A 21061-nucleotide genomic window follows, 5' to 3' on the forward strand; every position below is an offset into this window, starting at 1 on the left:
AACTACATCACAACACATCACAACATGGACGCCCCGACTGTATATAACAGCAAATCCAAACATGGCTACCTTGCATTTCGTGTGCACACCACTCTCACAGTCCATTTCATTACATCCATAGAAAGCAGGGGAGAACGACTGCCCCTCTCATTGAAGCCACGGAGGGTCAAGGCCGACCGCGGTACTGCAGACATTGTTAGCAGAAAACAGGAACCCTCATTATAGTGAATGGAAAAACTGCAATCTTCGTGGAACATTTTTGTGGAGCAGCTCAAACTAAACAAGTTATGTCTCCATGAAATGCCATCTTAACCTACTTCATTTGGCTTCAATGTGCTATTGAGTCTTTACATAGGAAAGAATGTGATCTATGGCTTTGTCTATTCACATATACAGTCATTGATAGAAACACACCAGTCGGACATGAATAGGCATAATATAACTGAGAGACTCAGTTCTCCCTCCCTCCCTCCTCTGCAAACCTTCCCTTGTCACTTGGAGGGGTACCTGGCTAGCTCTCTCTCTCCCAGACTGTAGACAGTCAGTCCTGTAGTGACAGTGCTGCCTGGTGGCTCAGCCCCCTCCCACAGCTATGCCATCTGTCTCTCAGACACACAGTGGGAAAGGCTAACTGGTAGCCGCTAACACAGTGCTAGTGGCAGAGAGAGGAGCCAAACGCCTTCCTGTTGACACATCACACTGACTGGGAGAGCCCACAGTACATCAATGCCAGTCAGCACATTCTCACATGCAGGGTCATTTTCACACAACATTTAGAGAGCCAGACTACTCTCTAAGAAATAAGTTTATTACACACATACTAACATACAGTATATGCCAGTAATTCTGCAATGGACCCACGTTCTCTAGAGTGCATTAATGTACAGGGTGGTGCAATAATGACCATCCTACAAATCCTCGACTTCGGCGATGTCATTTACAAAATAGCATCCAATACCCTACTCAATAAATTGGATGCAGTCTATCACAGTGCAATCCGTTTTGGCACCAAAGCCCCATATACTACCCACACCTTGCGACCTGTACGCTCTGGTTGGTTGGCCCTCGCTTCATACTCGTCGCCAAACCCACTGGCTCCATGTCATCTACAAGACCCTGCTAGGTAAAGTTCCCCTTATCTCAGCTCGCTGGTCACCATAGCAGCACCCACCTGTAGCATGCGCTCCAGCAGGTATATCTCTCTGGTCACCCCCAAAACCAATTCTTCCTTTGGCCCCCTCTACTCCCAGTTCTCTGCTGCCAATGACTGGAACGAACTACAAAACTCACTGAAATTGGAAACACTTATCTCCCTCACTAGCTTTAAGCACGAGCTGTCAGAGCAGCTCACAGATTACTGCACCTGTACATAGCCCATCTAGAATTTAGCCCAAACAACTACCTCTCCCCCTACTGTATTTATTTAGCTCCTTTGCACCCCATTATTCTATCTCTACTTTGCACATTCTTCCACTGCAAATCAACCATTCCATTGTTTTTACTTGCTATATTGTATTTACTTCGCCACCATGGCCTTTTTTGCCTTTACCTCCTTTATCTCACCTCACTTGCTCACATTGTATATAGACTTATTTTTCGACTGTATGTTTGTTTTACTCCATGTATAACTCCGTGTTGTTGTATGTGTCGAACTGCTTTGCTTTATCTTGGCCAGGTCGCAATTGTAAATGAGAACTTGTTCTCAACTTTCCTACCTGGTTAAATAAAGCTGAAAAAAAAATACAAATAATGATCCATTGAGCCCAATGACCAAAAATGAACATAAATTATCATATTTCTGTGCTTCTGTAATCTGTATGATATAACACCCCTCTGTGTGATTGACAGATACATTCAAACCACAATCTCTGAGCCAGGTTTCAGCCAACTCGGGCAAACAGTCTGCTGGTGAATTAAAAGCACCAGATGGTGTTGTCATGGAAACAGTGTGTGTGTGCACCACTGTGTAGGACTACTCTGCTGGTAAATAAAGCCAGAGGCCTCTAATAAGATGATTGGGGCAGCTAGCCTTGCTAGAGCAGGTATACTAGTACACAGTTCTATGTGTAGTGCAATGCTCTCAGTCATCCAGTCATGTGAGGCCCTTCCTCACTGGATCTCCACTCCCACTGTCCCAGACCAGACAGAAACCTGTCAACAGTGCCTCCTCCACAGTGGAAAGTTAATGACCATCCCTCAAACTCATTCTTTCCATTTCATTCCTTTCCATCCTCTGGGATTTGAGGCCATCCACTGGAATTGCTTTGAGATTTGTCTCTGGATGAATGATAACATTCTCACTATTTGAAAACCTCCTACAGATAGGTAGGTAGGTAGGTAGGTAGGTAGGTAGGTAGGTAGGTAGGTAGGTAGGTAGGTAGGTAGGTAGGTAGGTAGGTAGGTAGGTGGTGGTGGTGGGGTGTGTGGGTGTGTGTCATAAGCCTTCTATAAGAGTACATTCTGGCTTTGGTCATTCCCCTCTCCCATCCAGGCATGTCATTGTGTCTTAGTATTTAGTATTTTATTAGGATCCCCATTAGCATCTGCTAAAGTAGCAGCTACTCTTCATGGGGTTCAAACGTAATGTCTTGATCCCTAAACAGTTTGCCAGCCATTATTCAGACCAATGAAGAGTCACTCACACCCTGGACAGTCCCAGCAGCAGTCTGACCTCCATGGCAGACCCCCACCATGGAGGCAAATCACCACCATCAGCCCTCCAAGATCTAACCAACAGGAGCCATACCGGGGCTAGGAAGGAGAGGAGCGGAGGCTCGAGGGGTAAAGGTGGACAAGGCAGAAGGGGCGTTACTGTGAAACAGTGGGCAGATTAAAGATAGAATATTGAGTAATCCAGTAGTGCTGCAGTATGACAAGACTTGTAACAGAGGGATAAAAAAATGGTGATCTGTCTGGTGAATCACTGCCTCCAGTAACCTCCAGTAGCCATTACATAACAACTCATTGAATTCTGCATCTCCTGTCCTCTCGTAGGAGGGGACCGACAGTCTAATTTGATGGAAAAGATCCTTTAGAGTAAATACATTCTTTAAAAAATCCAATACAAATCCAATTAAATTTATGTCACATGTGCAAAATACAACAGGTGTAGAGATTACAGTAAACGGCTTGCTCACAAGCAGTTTCCCAACAATACAGAGTTAAATCAAATGTTTAAAAAAAAGACATGATAAATAAAACACACAAGAAATAAGCTATATACAAGGAGTAGCAATACCACATCAATGGGCAGGGATAAGTGGTAGTTGAGGTAGATACACTATGTACATGTAGGCATGGGTAAAGTGACTAAGCATCAGGATATATAACAAGACAGGACTGAATGCTTGTGATGACACAGGCCCTTTAGACTGAAGTTTGATTTGATAATTGTTACCTACTGTACAAGAAAAGGAAATCACTTAAAATCATGCCAAAAGCCCACAGAAGGGTCATCCATACATCTTACTGCAGCACTCAGTGCACTGTGGTGTGCAAACACTAAGTGCTGACTGGAGATGATATCAAACAGTAAAACAGACAAACAGATACCCACTCAATATACTGTGTGCACGGAACACACACACACACCTCAAATGAGTCATTGACCACAGATAGCCCCATGTGAGATGAGAGGTAGCAACATCTCCTTGAGTTAATCATTTGAACTACTTGAACTGAAATCAGTTTTATCTCATTTCTACCAGCATGTCAACCTGTGCAAGTAAAGGCAAGAAAAAAATCTAGATCACCTTTATTCCACACATAAAGCTCTCCCTGGCAAACCTGACCATAACCATCTTCCTGATTCCTGCCTACAAGCAAAATCTCAAACAGGAAGTACCAGTGATGCGCTCAATACGGAAGTGGTCTGATGAAGCGGATGCTAAGCTCCAGAACTGTTTAGCTACCACAGACTGGAATATGTTCCAGGATTCATCCGATGACTTTGAGGAATGTACCACATCAGTCACCAGCATCATTAATAAGTGCATCGACGACATCGTCCCCACAGTGACCATACGTAAGTACATATCCCAACCAGAATACATGGATTAAAGGCAACATCCGCAATGAGCTAAAGGCTAGAGCTTCCCCTATCAAGGAGCAAAATCCCGCTACGACCTCCAATGAACCATCAAACAGCCATAGCATCAATACAGTACTAAGATTGAATCCTACTACACCGGTTCGGAGGCTCGTCGAATGTGGCAAGGCTTGCGAACTATCACAGATTACAAAGGGAAACCCAGCTGTGAGCCGTCCAGTGACGTGAGTCTACCGGATGAGCTAAATACCTTCTATGCTCGCTACGAGGCTAGCAACACTGAATCATGCATGAAAGTTTGCCGACAACGCCACTGTGGTAGGCCTGATCACCGACGACGATGAGACGGCCATCAGGGAGGAGATCAGAGACCTGGCAGTGTGGTGACAGGACAGCAACCCTATTCCACCTTAGGAAGCTAAAAAGATTTGCATCCTCAAAAAGTTCTACAGCTTCACCATTGAGAGCATCTTGACTGGCTGCATCACCCCTTGGTATGACAACTGCTTGTCCCTCCACCGCAAGGCACTACAGAGGGTAATGCTAACTGCCCAATTCATCACTGGGCCTGAGCTCCCTGCCATCCAGGACCTATATACCAGGTGGTGTCGGAAGGAAGCACCATTTAAAAAAAAAAAACTCCAGCCACCCAAGTCATAGACAGTTCTCTCTGCTACGGCACGGCAAGCGTACCGGTGAACCAAGTCTGGAACTAACAGGACCCTGAACAGCTTCTACCCCCAAGCCATAATACGGGTAATTAGTTAAATAGTTAACCAACAGCTACCTGGACTATCTTCATTGACACTTTTATTCATCACATATGCTGTTGTTACTGTTTATTATCTATCCTGTCGCCTAGTCACTTTACCCATGTAATCACTGTTCCCCTCTACTTCTTTGTGACTGCTACTTTCAATGACGGCCTACGAACAGTGGGTTAACTGCCTTGTTCAGGGGCAGAACGAAGGATTTGTACCATGTCAGCTCGGGGATTCGATCTTGCAACCTTTGGGTTACTAGTCCAACGCACTAACCACTAGGCTAAATAATTTGCCTACTGCTAGACGACAAGGGCAGCCAGCATCTTTCAGAGTATGTATTTCAGCTGGGAGGAACAGTCCATTGGCATCACTACATTATAGGAGGACAGAACAGTCTGTGCAGAAGCATGACAACAAAGGGATTGGACAGCTGCCATGGCCTGCTAGGTAAAACCAGGCCAACCTGCTGTTAGCCTCTGTCTGACACCAAGCTGCTGCTACTGTACTGAGGATTCCACAACAGGGTCACTCACTTTGCTACTAGCTAGCTATCTAGCTAGCAAGCCAGTTGGCCTAATGGACTAGCGAGACAAGCTTCCACGTTCCACACCTTAATACTACACACCCTAACAACCCTGATATGGTCCCAGATATGATATGGTCCTTAGAGCTGTATCTAGGAGATACTCATCAATAAACTGTATTCATTACAAAACACAGTTTCAGGTCAGCAGGCCACCCCTATCCTCTCCTTAACTCCGTACAGTCCCAGGCTGCCAGGCCCAACAAATCACACCGGAGAGAAATAATCCTATTAACTGGTACTGAATGGATAGGAGCTGTACCTAAACACACTGTTACTGACTGAGACAGTAAGAGCCATGTAATCACTGTTCCCCTCTACTTCTTTGTGACTGCTGCTATTCTGACAATGGCTAAACTGAATCACAAACCACATGATATGACCCATCTGAAATACCTGACTAGGCTTTTCGTAAAGCACATACTGTAGTTCTGATGGTTTCAATCTGGCCTGCAGAGAGCTAGGGGTAGAGGTGGGGGAAATGGTGAGAGGCAACCATTGGTTCCCTCAAATCCCTCCTCAAACAGATAATTAGTGAATACATTTCCTCCAAACACAGCCCACCTGGCAGAGATTTCAGTAAGCCCCCATCAGCAGGCAGGCTTTTAGTATGGACACACAACTACACTATCCATAGAGGGAGGGAGTGAGACAGAGAAACAGTCCTTTTCTACAAAGCTAATACCATTGGTGAGTGGCAACACTATAAAGGCTGGCCAGGACACATGCAGTAGAGATCAGCCAGCCAACTCTCCACACAGTGACTGCACCTGGAGTGAAGCTATTCAGCCAGGCACAAAAAGACATGGCACCGCCACAGCCAAGACCCTCTGTTGGCAGTGGACTTCATCTGTTATTCACACATTGCAAAAATAATACCCCCAAACACTCACTCCTCAGCTGACTTTACTAGTTGAGCTGCAATGTGAAAAATTAAACAACGGACAGATTAGTAAATTGCTGCAGTAATAAGTTTTGTTACACTTCTTCCTAGAAACAAAGAACTTGATTATATATGTTTAAATTTTTTATTTAACCTTTAATTAACTAGGCAAGTCAGTTAAGAACAAATTCTTATTTACAATGACTGCCTACCAAGGCCTCCTGAGGAGACGTGGGCTGGGATAAAAACAAAAGTTATACATTGAACAAAACACACATCACGACAAGAGAGACAACAAAACACAACATCAAGAGAGACTTATAAGACAACAACACAGCATGGTAGCAACACAACATGACAACAACATGGCAGCAGCACAACATGGTAGTGGCACAAAACATGGTACATTATTGGACACAAACAACAGCACAAAGAGCAAGACGGTAGAGACAATACATTGCACAAAGTAGCCACAACTGTCAGTAAGAGATTCAATGTCTTTGAATGAAGAGATGGAGATAAAACTGTCCAGTTGGAATGTTTTTGCAGCTCGGTCCAGTCGCAAGCGGCAGCGAACTGAAAAGAGGAGTGACCCAGGTACATGTGTGCTTTGGGGACCTTTAACTGAATGTGACTGGCAGAACGGATGTTGTATGTGGAGCATGAGGGCTGCAGTAGGTATCTCAGATTGGGGGGAAGGAGGCCTAAGAGGGTTTTATAAATAAGCATCAACCAGTGGGTCTTGCGACGGGTATACAGACATGACCAGTTTATAGAGTGCAGTAGTGATGTGTCCTATAAGGAGCATTGGTGGCAAATCTGATGGTACAGAACATCTAGCCGCTTGAGAGTACCCTTATCTGCCGATCTATAAATTACGTCTCTGTAATCTAGCATGGGTAGGATGGTCTTCTGAATCAGTTTCCACGATTACGATAGGGGAAACCAAGTCTAGATTTAACCTTAGCCTGCAGCTTTGATATGTGCTGAGAGAAGGACAGTGTACTGACTAACCATACTCCCAAGTACTTTTATGAGGTGACTACCTCGAGCTCAAAACCCTCAGAAGTAGTAATCACACCGGTGGGGAGAGGGGCATCCTTCTTACCAAACCACATGCATTTTGTTTTGGAGGTGTTCAGAACAAGGTTAAGAGCAGAGAAAGCTTTTTGGACACTAAGAACTTTTGTTGTTGAGCGTTTAACACAAAATCTGTGTTAAAGACTGTATCATCTGCATATAAATGGATGAGTGATTGTTGATGTAAATTGAGAAGAAAGTGGGGCCTAGGATCGAGCCTTGGGGTACTCCATTGGGGACAGGCAGTGGCTGAGACAGCAGATGTTCTGACTTTATACACTGCACTCTTTGAGGTAGTTAGCAAACCAGGCCAAAGACCCCTCAGACACCAATACTTCATAGCCAGCCCACAAGAATGGAATGGTCTACTGCATCAAAAGCTTTGACCAAGTCAATAAAAATAGCAGCACAACATTGCTTAGAAGCAAGGGCAAGAGTGACATCATTGAGGACCTTTAAGGTTTCAGTGACACATCAATAACCTGAGCAGAAACCAGATTGCACACCAGAGAGAATACTATAGACATCAAGAAAGCCAGTCAGTTTATTATTGACAAGTTTTAACAACACTTTTGATAAACAGGCAAAATAGAAATTGGCCTATAACAGTTAGGATCAGCTTGATCTCCCCCTTTAGATAAAGGACGCACCTTGTGGCTACCTTCCAAGCAATGGGAACCTCCGCAGATAAGAGAGACAGGTTTAAAAGGTCAAAGATAGGCTTAGCGATGAGAGTGTCTGCAACCTTAAAGAAGAAGGGGTCTAAACCATCTGACCCAGCTCCATTAGCACTTCTGACTCAGTAACCGCTTGCAGGGAGAAACTTTGTAACGGGGCAGGGGAAAAAGAGGGAGGACCATCGCATTAAAAGGGGTGGGAGATGAGGAAATGTTGGATGGGCAAGGAGGCATGGCTGAGTCAAATAGGAATCCTGACTTAATAAAGTGGTGATTAAAGAGGTCGGCCATGTGCTTCTTGTCAGTAACAATCACATCATCAACATTTTTATTTCACCTTTATTTAACCAGGTAGGCAAGTTCGACAGATACAACGACACAGAGTTACACATGGAGTAAAACAAACATACAGTCAATAATACAGTATAAACAAGTCTATATACAATGTGAGCAAATTAGGTGAGAAGGGAGGTAAAGGCAAAAAAGGCCATGGTGGCAAAGTAAATACAATATAGCAAGTAAAACACTGGAATGGTAGTTTTGCAATGGAAGAATGTGCAAAGTAGAAATACAAATAATGGGGTGCAAAGGAGCAAAATAAATAAATAAATTAAATACAGTTGGAAAAGAGGTAGTTGTTTGGGCTAAATTATAGGTGGGCTATGTACAGGTGCAGTAATCTGTAAGATGCTCTGACAGTTGGTGCTTAAAGCTAGTGAGGGAGATAAGTGTTTCCAGTTTCAGAGATTTTTGTAGTTCGTTCCAGTCATTGGCAGCAGAGAACTGGAAGGAGAGGCGACCAAAGAAAGAATTGGTTTTGGGGGTGACTAGAGAGATATACCTGCTGGAGCGTGTGCTACAGGTGGGAGATGCTATGGTGACCAGCGAGCTGAGATAAGGGGGGACTTTACCTAGCAGGGTCTTGTAGATGACATGGAGCCAGTGGGTTTGGCGACGAGTATGAAGCGAGGGCCAGCCAACGAGAGCGTACAGGTCGCAATGGTGGGTAGTATATGGGGCTTTGGTGACGGATTGCACTGTGATAGACTGCATCCAATTTGTTGAGTAGGGTATTGGAGGCTATTTTGTAAATGACATCGCCAAAGTCGAGGATTGGTAGGATGGTCAGTTTTACAAGGGTATGTTTGTTGCGAAATAGGAAGCCAATTCTAGATTTAACTTTGGATTGGAGATGTTTGATATGGGTCTGGAAGGAGAGTTTACAGTCTAACCAGACACCTAAGTATTTGTAGTTGTCCACGTATTCTAAGTCAGAGCCGTCCAGAGTAGTGATGTTGGACAGGCGGGTAGGTGCAGGTAGCGATCGGTTGAAGAGCATGCATTTAGTTTTACTTGTATTTAAGAGCAATTGGAGGCCACGGAAGGAGAGTTGTATGGCATTGAAGCTTGCCTGGAGGGTTGTTAGCACAGTGTCCAAAGAAGGGCCGGAAGTATACAGAATGGTGTCGTCTGCGTAGAGGTGGATCAGGGACTCACCAGCAGCAAGAGCGACCTCATTGATGTATACAGAGAAGAGAGTCGGTCCAAGAATTGAACCCTGTGGCACCCCCATAGAGACTGCCAGAGGTCCGGACAGCAGACCCTCCGATTTGACACACTGAACTCTATCAGAGAAGTAGTTGGTGAACCAGGCGAGGCAATCATTTGAGAAACCAAGGCTGTCGAGTCTGCCGATGAGGATGTGGTGGTTGACAGAGTCGAAAGCCTTGGCCAGATCAATGAATACAGCTGCACAGTAATGTTTCTTATTGATGGCGGTTAAGATATCGTTTAGGACCTTGAGCGTGGCTGAGGTGCACCCATGACCAGCTCTGAAACCAGATTGCATAGCAGAGAAGGTATGGTGAGATTCGAAATGGTCGGTAATCTGTTTGTTGACTCTGCTTTCGAAGACCTTAGAAAGGCATGGTAGGATAGATATAGGTCTGTAGCAGTTTGGGTCAAGAGTGTCCCCCCCTTCGAAAGAGAGGTTGAACAGGCTAGTAATAGCGGTGGCAACAATTTCGGCAGATAATTTTAGAAAGGGTCCAGATTGTCTAGCCCAGCTGATTTGTAGGGTCCAGATTTTTCAGCTCTTTCAGAACATCAGCTGAATGGATTTGGGAGAAGGAGAAATGGGGAAGGCTTGGGCGAGTTGCTGTTCGATGCTAATGCAGAACGCCATAGGATGTTTTTGTGTTGGTTAAGGGCAGTCAGGTCTGGGGAGAACCAAGGGCTATATCTGTTCCTAGTTCTAAATTTCTTGAATGGGGCATGTTTATTTAAGATTGTTAGGAAGGCATTTAAAAAAAATATCCAGGCATCCTCTACTGACGGGATGAGATCAATATCCTTCCAGGATACCCCGGCCAGGTCGATTAGAAAGGCCTGCTCGCTGAAGTGTTTCAGGGAGCGTTTTACAGTGATGAGTGGAGGTCGTTTGACCGCTGACCCATTACGGATGCAGGCAATGAGGCAGTGATCGCTGAGATCTTGGTTGAAGACAGCAGAGGTGTATTTAGAGGGGAAGTTGGTTAGGATGATATCTATGAGGGTGCCCGTGTTTAAGGCTTTGGGGGGGTACCTGGAAGGTTCATTGATAATTTGAGTGAGATTGAGGGCATCAAGTTTAGATTGTAGGATGGCTGGGGTGTTAAGCATGTTCCAGTTTAGGTCGCCTAGCAGCACGAGCTCTGAAGATAGATGGGGGGCAATCAGTTCACATATGGTGTCCAGAGCAGAGCTGGGGGCAGAGGGTGGTCTATAGCAGGCGGCAACGGTGAGAGACTTGTTTTTAGAGAGGTGGATTTTTAAAAGTAGAAGTTCAAATTGTTTGGGTACAGACCTGGATAGTAGGACAGAACTCTGCAGGCTATCTTTGCAGTAGATTGCAACACCGCCCCCTTTGGCAGCTCTATCTTGTCTGAAAATGTTGTAATTTGGAATTAAAATTTCAGAATTTTTGGTGGTCTTCCTAAGCCAGGATTCAGACACAGCTAGAACATCCGGGTTGGCAGAGTGTGCTAAAGCAGTGAATAGAACAAACTTAGGGAGGAGGCTTCTAATGTTAACATGCATGAAACCAAGGCTATTACAGTTACAGTAGTCATCAAAAGAGAGCGCCTGGGGAATAGGAGTGGAGCTAGGCACTGCAGGGCCTGGATTCACCTCTACATCGCCAGAGGAACATAGGAGGAGAAGAATAAGGGTACGGCTAAAAGCAATAAGAATTGGTCGTCTATAACGTCTGGAACAGAGAGTAAAAGGAGGTCTCTGGGGGCGATAAAATAGCATCAAGGTATAATGTACAGTCAAAGGTATGGTAGGATGTGAATACAGTGGAGGTAAACCTAGGTATTGAGTGATGAAGAGAGAGATATTGTCTCTAGAAACATCATTGAAACCAGGAGATGTCATTGCATGTGTGGGTGGTGGAACTAATAAATTGGATAAGGTATAGTGAGCAGGACTAGAGGCTCTACAGTGAAATAAGCCAATAAACACTAACCAGAACAGCAATGGACAAGACATATTGACCATAAGGAGAGGCATCCTTAGTCGAGTGATCAAAAGGGTCCAGTGAGTGGAGTGGTTGGTTTCGGGGTCACGGCGATTTAGACAGCTAGCCAGGACATCGGTAGCAAGCTAGCATAGGATGTTGTTAGCCACCTCTTTTTATTTTTTATTTTTATTTCACCTTTATTTAACCAGGTAGGCTAGTTGAGAACAAGTTCTCATTTACAACTGCGACCTGGCCAAGATAAAGCATAGCAGTGTGAACAGACAACACAGAGTTACACGTGGAGTAAACAATTAACAAGTCAATAACACAGTAGAAAAAAGGGGGAGTCTATATACAATGTGTGCAAAAGGCAGTCGGTAGACGAATAATTACAATTTTGCAGATTAGCACTGGAGTGATAATTGATCAAATGGTCATGTACAGGTAGAGATATTGGTGTGCAAAAGAGCAGAAAAGTAAATAAATAAAAACAGTATAAAAACAGTATGGGAATGAGGTAGGTGAAAATAGACTATGTAGAGCAGCAGCGATCGGTTAGCTGCTCAGATAGCTGATGTTTGAAGTTGGTGAGGGAGATAAAAGTCTCCAACTTCAGGGATTTTTGCAATTCGTTCCAGTCACAGGCAGCAGAGTACTGGAACGAAAGGCGGCCAAATGAGGTGTTGGCTTTAGGGATGATCAGAGAGATACACCTGCTGGAGCGCGTGCTACGGATGGGTGTTGCCATCGTGACCAGTGAACTGAGATAAGGCGGAGCTTTACCTAGCATGGACTTGTAGATGACCTGGAGCCAGTGGGTCTGGCGACGAATATGTAGCGAGGGCCAGCCGACTAGAGCATACAAGTCGCAGTGGTGGGTGGTATAAGGTGCTTTAGTGACAAAACGGATGGCACTGTGATAGACTGCATCCAGTTTGCTGAGTAGAGTGTTGGAAGCCATTTTGTAGATGACATCGCCGAAGTCGAGGATCGGTAGGATAGTCAGTTTTACTAGGGTAAGCTTGGCGGCGTGAGTGAAGGAGGCTTTGTTGCGGAATAGAAAGCAGACTCTTGATTTGATTTGCGTTCCGTCAGTAGATTAGTGGGGTTCCGTGTGGTAGAGGGGATTAATCCAAATCACACAACAACAAAAATAAAATAAAAACAATAGATATAGTTATAGAGGCCCAAGAAGAAACATAATAATAATAAAAATAAATAAATTGTCCGATTGTCTATTCTGAGAGCAGCCGGTAAGACAGCTAACGGTTAGCAGGCCGTAGATGGGAGTTCAGGTAACGTCGCGACGGAGGAGCCAGCCGGATCTCCTTCGGGTAGATAACGTTGGCAGTCCAGTTGTGAAGGCCCGGTGGGGCTCCGCGTAGGCAGTAAAACGGGTCCGGATAGGTGACTGCAGCCCAGGAGTGATTGACGGAGCTCAGGGGTGATTGACGGAGCTGGCTAGCTCCGGAGTAATTGATGTTTGCTCCGGAATCGATGAGAGCAGATAGACACACGGATAGCAGCTAGCTAGCTGTGAGATCCGGGAATGAATGTCCAGAGAGCAGTTGAAATCCAAGGACATGGAGAGAAAAATTGGTCCGGTATGTTCTGTTCCGAGCCGAGCTGCGCCGTACAAAACTGCCGATAGATTTTCGAGCTAAAGGATAGCTGATGACCACAAACCGTGGTTAGCTGAATACTAACGATTTGCCAGTAAAGAAGCTAACTAGCTTCTGAACTAGCTTCTGAACTAGCTTCTGAACTAGCTTCTAGCTAGCTCCTGGCTGGCTTCTGGTTAGTTTCTGGCTAGCTTCTTGGAGTTTCTGGCTAGCGTCTGGCTAGCTTCTTGGAGGATTGCAGATTTGAGGTAAATAATACTTATTTATAAATATAAATTGGTGAGGCGGGTTGCAGAAGAGTGTTTTGAAGATGAGTTGATGGAAAATAAAAAATAAAATCTATGTGAAAAAAAGTTGTAAATATATATATACAGGACACGACAAGACGAGGACAAAAGACGTCTAAACTGCTATGCCATCTCGGGTACATGAACATTAAGGGACATGGGCAGCTGTGAGGAGGATGGTTTATTCTCCAGGTCTTTAACCGTTTTCCAGAACTTCTTGGGGTTAGACCCACAGAGAGAAAACTGCTCCTTAAAGTAATTAACTTTGGCCTTCCGGATAGCCTGAGTGCACATATTTCTCATTTGCCTGAACGAGAGCCAGTCAGCCTGAGTATGCGTATGCCGAGCCGTTCGCCAAATGGAATTTTTGAGGTGGAGTAACTCTGCCAGCTTACGGTCTAACCAGGGGCTGAACCTGTTTTTCATTCTCATTTTCTTAAAATGGGTGTGTTTGTTAACAATACCACTGAAAATATCAAAAAGAAGGACCAAGCGTCTTCAACAGAGGGGATCAAGCTGATTCTATACCAATTTACAGAGGCCAGGTCATGAAGGAAGGCTTGCTAATTAAAAATATGTTTAACAACCGTCTATGACAAATCAGGACAGATCGTTTCACTGACCAGCCATTACGAACAAAGGCTGTAAACCGTGATCACTAAGGTCAATACAGAAAACAGAAAACTGATATCAGGATTATTTGTGAGGATAACATCAAAAGAGATTAGCCTTTTCTTGGTGTTTGGAGTCATACCTTGTGGGATTGGTAATAATCTGAGAAAAACCGAGGGAGTCCCAATGCTTTATGACTTGTTCAGGTGGTTTAAGCATGTCCCAGTTCAAGTCACCTAGCAGGACAAATTCATACTTAGTGTAATGGGCCAGGAGAGAGTATAGGGCATTTAGGGTACAGGCAGGTGCTGATGATGGACGATAACACCCAGCAACAGTCAACACAGAGCTTTTTGAAAGTATAATGCTTAAAACCAGCTAATCAAATTGTGAACCCACACTTTCAATTGAACAATTTTAGGTAATAAGCTTCTAGAGTGCAGAAAACCCAGGCTTTTACGAGAGCAGACATCCAGTAAACTCTGTCATTAACTCATTGAGTTACTGACAAAGCAGAGAGACAGAACATTCCTCTGTCTTGTCTGGCTGAGCTGCCATGTACTGTTGTTGAAAGCAAAAATGGCTAACTATATCATGAAGAGTTCAGCATGTTGATCTCAGAATGTGTTCTGCTAAGGGTGTCCTCTGGACAGCCTATTAAAGCAGGGTTATTCATTAATAAATAGGAGCAGCAGTGGGATATCATTTACTGCCATTGATTGTTACGGTTAGGATAAGGGGCAGGATAATCTGATCCTAGATCTGTGCTTAGGGGGCGAGCATGTTAAATACTGTCCAGCCCAGCCTTCATTACCAGCAGCTGAAATCCCCGTCGGCGCGAGTCTCTGCTGGGACCCCAAAGTATTTACTGCTATCTAATGAGAGAGAGGAGTTCTCATTACGCTAAAAGCATGGCCATCAGGGCTCCCAGTCAAAAAAAACACTCTCCTGCTACTAACTAACCTCATAACTGCCTGTCAGTCACCACTATCTCTGACAGAAAGAACATATGATCTCAACTCTGACTGGCAAAACATGCATCAGACTTATTGAATTATTAACATAGTGATAAACACATTGTAAATAAGTGTAGTACTTGTTCTTTTCTTTCTCCCCCTTCCTCTCTGCCTGTCTCCGTCTCCCTCGCCGCTTCCCTCCCTCCCTCCAGGCGCAACACTGCCCTCTGCGTTCCTCTACATTAGGCTTCACTTGCGTTACTGCCGGGCCCAGTCGCCATGGCAACGCCGGTGGTATTAGCATGGATACTGCAGTGGTGACAGACAGTGAGCCGGGTCTGCTGCCTCCAACTGGACCCCTGGTGAACTACACAAACACTTCAGGCCACATCAGGACTGCCGCAGCATTCCAGACACAAACAGTTCATCTAATGAGTTTATGATACAATTCTCAGTTGCACACTGCTACCACCACTGAAAATCAATAATTGTATCGCTGACCTAAAGCAACACACGAATGGTCAATAACATCCAGCGTGTACAAAACATCCTAATATTGAGTTGCAACCCTTTTGCCCTCAGAACAGCCTCAATTCATTGGGGCATGGACTCTACGAGGTGTCGAAAGTTGACTCAAATGCTTCCCACAGTTGTGCCAAGTTAGCTGAAAGTCCTTTGGGTAGTGATCCATTCTTGATACACACAGGAAACTGTTGAGCGTGAATAACCCAACAGCGTTGCAGTTCTTGACACAATCAAAATGGTGAGACTGGCACCGACTACCATACCCCGTTCAAACGCACTTCAATCATTTGTCTTGCCTATTCACCCTCTGAATGGCACACACACACAATTCATGTTTCAATTGCCTAAAGGCTTACAAATCCTTATTTAACTTGTCTCCTCCCCTTCATATACACTGATTGAAGTGGATTTAAGTGATATCAATAATGGATTATAGTTTTCACCTGGATTCACCTGGTCAGTCTCATGGAAATAGCAGGTGTTTCTAATGTGTTTTGTACACTCAGTGTAATATCATTGTCCATTCCACTAAATGTGTGTTCACAACCACACACCTCCTTCCACCAAGGGTCATTAACCCACTACAGTCGATTGACGAGCTTGTGTGGCAGAAGTGAGTGATGTTTATCAGACCAAGAGACATCACGAAAAGTAGTCAATTTTTCTTTTTCAATGTTTCTCAATGTTTCTATGGGCTATAGTAGTAACGGCAAAAATCAATATTTTATCAAATAATTTTTCCATATTTGTTTTTAATACCTAAAGGGGTCCTAAAATTCAAAATCAAATAGCCCTATCCTCATGCATTATATAAGGATCTAATGGATTCAGCTACGGAAACAATGTATTTTTATAAACTACTTTATATTTTATCTGCAAATTGTTTTGTTCAACCAGGAAATCCCATTGAGATAAGCCATCTCTTTTTTCCAGAGAGACCTAAAGGCCTGCCACTGAGGTATTCATGGCAAAATATATAGCAAACAGAATAGCAGTCCTCCCAGAAGCCAGAAGTCATGGTATACACTGAAAAAACAAATGACTGTTGATATACACGGCTGTATTATTGATAGGATTAGTTTACTCTGTTGGGGGAAACGTAGTTATAGAATTTCACCTCAAATCCAAGACCTGGGAAGGAGGTGGAGAGAGAGTTTCTAGTTAAGATCACTTGTTGTTTAACTGAGGATATTGGCACACAACAGAAGCCTTGGGTCAGCAGATGAGGAATGCTAGACATGACAGACCAGGCCATTGAAGAAGGAACCAACTGAATGAAAAACTAACACAAGCAGTCAGAAAATGGAAGTGTGTGCCTGTGCATGGCTGTGGGTCCAGATTGCTTTATCGATCTCAGTCCTCCACACAGAAATATGCTTCCCAGGACTAATTTGAGCTATACGCCAAAGCTGCTCCCACAGATGTGTCAATTTCCTGCTCTGATCCATAACTGGAGACCAGCACTTGCTGAAGTGTGCTTTGTATGTCTATGAATTGCTTTGTATGTCTATGAATGTCTGTGCTTTGTGTGTGTGTGGAAGAGAGATAAATTAATCTGCATGATTCTAAATCATTTAGTAAAGAATTTATTTATTTATTGAAAAACAATTTCATCCCCCCACAACATTGCATACATTAGTAGTACTAGAGCAACCAGCACTGTGGCCAGCCTGGTCATCAACAGTCTAGAGAGCTGTAGCAGTCATTCCATGCCAGCATGGCCTGAAAATATTTGGGGTATCTCAGATTGTTCTGACAATTCTCACACAGAACCTTCATTGGGAGTAAGGATGTTTGATATGCTTTAAACAAAATCATCATAATGATAATGGATACTGTACATTCCTCATGTCAGACCCTATGATCTGTGAACCATACAGGATACAGACTACATCTTGGTGTAATTATAGTCTATCATATGCTCTAAAATATAGAGTATGTCTAGATTCTGAAATCATTTGTTTACATGAATATATTCAACATTCAAAATTAATATTAGCAAACCCCATGAAGCTGGTTGAGAGAATACCAAGAGTGTGCAAAGCTGTCATCAAGGCAAAGGGTGGCTACTTTGAAGAATCTCTATTTGATATGTTTAACACTTTTTTGGTTACTACATTAAGACATAAGTGTTATTTCATTGTTTTGGGTTAATGGGTTAACTTCAAATAAAATCACATACACATGGTTAGCAGATGTTAATGCGAGTGTAGCGAAATGCTTGTGCTTCCGACAATGCAGTAATAACCAACGAGTAATCTAACCTAACAATTCCAAAACTACTACCTTATACACACAAGTGTAAAGGGATAAATAATATGTACATAAAGATATATGAATGAGTGATGGTACAGAGCAGCACAGGTAAGATGCAGTAGATGGTATCGTGTACAGTATATACATATGAGATGAGTAATGTAGGCTATGTAAACATTATATTAAGTAGCATTGTTTAAAGTGGCTACTGATATATTTTACATCAATTTCCATCAATTCCCATTATTAAAGTGGCTGGAGTTGAGTCAGTGTGTTGGCAGCAGCCACTCAATGTTAGTGGTGGCTGTTTAACAGTCTGATGGCCTTGAGATAGAAGTTGTTTTTCAGTCTCTCGGTCCCTGCTTTGATGCACCTGTACTGACCTCGCCTTCTGGATGATAGCAGGGTGAACAGGCAGTGGCTCGGGTGGTTGTTGTCCTTGATGATCTTTATGGCCTTCCTGTGACATCGGGCGGTGTATGTGTCCTGGAGGACAGGTAGTTTGCCCCCGGTGATGCGTTGTGCAGACCTCACTACCCTCTGGAGAGCCTTACAGTTGTGGGTGGAGCAGTTGCTGTACCAGGCGGTGATACAGCCGGACAGGATGCTCTCGATTGTGCATCTGTAGAAGTTTGTGAGTGCTTTTGGTGACAAGCCAAATTTCTTCAGCCTCCTGAGGTTCACACGATGCTGTCTGTGTGAATGGACCAATTCAGTTTGTCCGTGATGTGTATGCCGATGAACTTAAAATTTACTACCCTCTCCACTACTGTCCCATCGATGTGGATAGGGGGGTGCTCCCTCTACTGTTTCCTTCTCCTTTGTTTTGTTGACGTTGAGTGTGAGGTTATTTTCCTGACACCACACTCTGAGAGCCCTCACCTCCTCCCTGTAGGCAGTCTCGTCGTTGTTGGTAATCAAGCCTACCACTGTAGTGTCGTCCGCAAACTTGATGATTGAGTTGGAGGCGTACATGGCCACGCAGTCATGGGTGAACAGGGAGTAGATGAGAGGGCTCAGATCACACCCTTGTTGGGCCCCAGTGTTGAGGATCAGGTGGACAGGTGGATTAACAAAAGGCTAAGCTGTGTTTTCCTATATTGCACTTGTGATTTCATGAATATAAATATTTGTAGTAATATTTATTGAATGGAGAGCTATGCTATTTAGCGGTTGTTGATGACACTTATCCCAATATCAGGATTGCAGCCAAAACAAGTTAAATGACCTCTAATGTCAATTTCTATATATAAAATGGGTCATACATTCAAAAGTAGCAGAGAGACAGTCTGAGAACTAGACATGTTTGAAGAGTATATTGTTCCAAACTATGTCTTGAAACAAGCTCAATCAAAATTGACACTTTTGAGATATTCATATTTTAAATGTATGTGAAAATATTAATATAATGACACCAAGATGTTGTCTGTATCATGTACAGTACGGTTCATCTTTGGGTCTTTACAGGAGGCCTGTATAGGTCTAAAATGTCCACTTTAATCATGATTTTCTCCAAAATGGTTTGGGGGACAAATGTAAAAAGCATGTCAAACTTTCTTCCTCCCAATGAAGTTATGTGAGACTTGCCAGAAAAACCTGATACACCCAAAATATTTTCAGGCCATGCTGGCATGGTATCACCACATAAGCCTTGGCTTTTCAAATGACTGCCTCGCCTGGTTCACCAACTACTTCTCAGATAGTGTTCAGTGTGTCAAATCGGAGGACCTGTTGTCCGGACCTCTGGCAGTCTCTATGGGGGTGCCACAGGGTTCAATTCTCGTTTCTCTGTATATATCAATGATGTCGCTCTTGCTGCTGGTGATTCTCTGATCCACCTCTTCACAGACTAAACCATTCTGTATACATCTGGCCGTTCTTTTCTTTGGACACTGTGTTAACAAACCTCCAAACGAGCTTCAATGCCATAAAACACTCCTTCCGTGGCCTCCCATTGCTTTTAAATGCTAGTAAAACTAAGTGCATGATCTTCAACCGATCGCTGCCACACCTACCCAGCCGTCCAGCATCACTACTCTGGACAGTTCTGAAGTAGAATATGGGTCTTTAAGTTAATACTTTGTAGCGCCACCTTTTGCTGCGATTACAGCTGTAAGTCGCTTGGGGTATGTCTCTATCAGTTTTGCACATCGAGAGACTGAAATGTTTTCCCATTCCTCCTTGCAAAACAGCTCGAGCTCAGTGAGGTTGGATGGAGAGCATTTGTGAACAGCAGTTTTCAGTTCTTTCCACAGATTCTCGATTGGATTCAGGTCTGGACTTTGACTTGGCCATTCTAACACCTGGATATGTTTATTTTTTAACCATTCCATTGTAGATTTTGCTTCATGTTTTGGATCATTGTCTTGTTGGAAGACATATCTCCGTCCCAGTCTCAGGTCTTTTGCAGACTCCATCAGGTTTTCTTCCAGAATGGTCCTGTATTTGGCTCCATCCATCTTCCCATCAATTTTAACCATCTTCCCTGTCCCTGCTGAAGAAAAGCAGGCCCAAACCATGATGCTGCCACCACCATGTTTGACAGCGGGGATGGTGTGTCCAGGGTGATGAGCTGTGTTGCTTTTACGCCAAACATAACGTTTTGCATTGTTGCCAAAAAGTTCAATTTTGGTTTCATCTGACCAGAGCACCTTCTTCCACATGTTTGGTGTGTCTCCCAAGTGGCTTGTGGCAAACTTTAAACGACACTTTTTATGGATATCTTTAAGAAATGGCTTTCTTCTTGCCACTCTTCCATAAAGGCCAGATTTGTGCAATATACAACTGATTGTTATCCTATGAACAGAGTCTCCCACCTCAGCTGTAGATCTCTGCAGTTCATCCAGAGTGATCATGGGCCTCTTGGCTGCATCTCTGATCAGTCTTCTCCTTGTACGAGCTGAAAGTTTAGAGGGACGGCCAGGTCTTGGTAGAGTTGCAGTGGTCGGATACTCCTTCCATTTCAATATTATCGCTTGCACAGTGCTCCTTGGGATGTTTAAAGCTTGGGAAATCTTTTTGTATCCAAATCCGGCTTTAAACTTCTTCACAACAGTATCTCGGACCTGCCTGGTGTGTTCCTTGTTCTTCATGATGCTATCTGCGCTTTTAACGGACCTCTGAGACTATCACAGTGCAGGTGCATTTATACGGAGACTTGATTACACACAGGTGGATTGTATTTATCATCATTAGTCATTTAGGTCAACATTGGATCATTCAGAGATCCTCACTGAACTTCCGGAGAAAGTTTGCTGCACTGAAAT

At 43.8% G+C, this 21061-nt stretch overlaps 1 protein-coding gene across 9 annotated transcripts in view; it reads right to left on the minus strand.

Annotated features, from left to right (window-relative positions):
- Positions 1–21061, minus strand: part of LOC124002494 (membrane-associated guanylate kinase, WW and PDZ domain-containing protein 1-like) — a 222279-nt gene that overhangs the window by 128598 nt on the left and 72620 nt on the right. The window lies entirely within an intron of this gene.

Source organism: Oncorhynchus gorbuscha, linkage group LG18 (genome assembly GCF_021184085.1).
Source record: "Oncorhynchus gorbuscha isolate QuinsamMale2020 ecotype Even-year linkage group LG18, OgorEven_v1.0, whole genome shotgun sequence".
Lineage (NCBI taxonomy): Eukaryota > Metazoa > Chordata > Actinopteri > Salmoniformes > Salmonidae > Oncorhynchus > Oncorhynchus gorbuscha.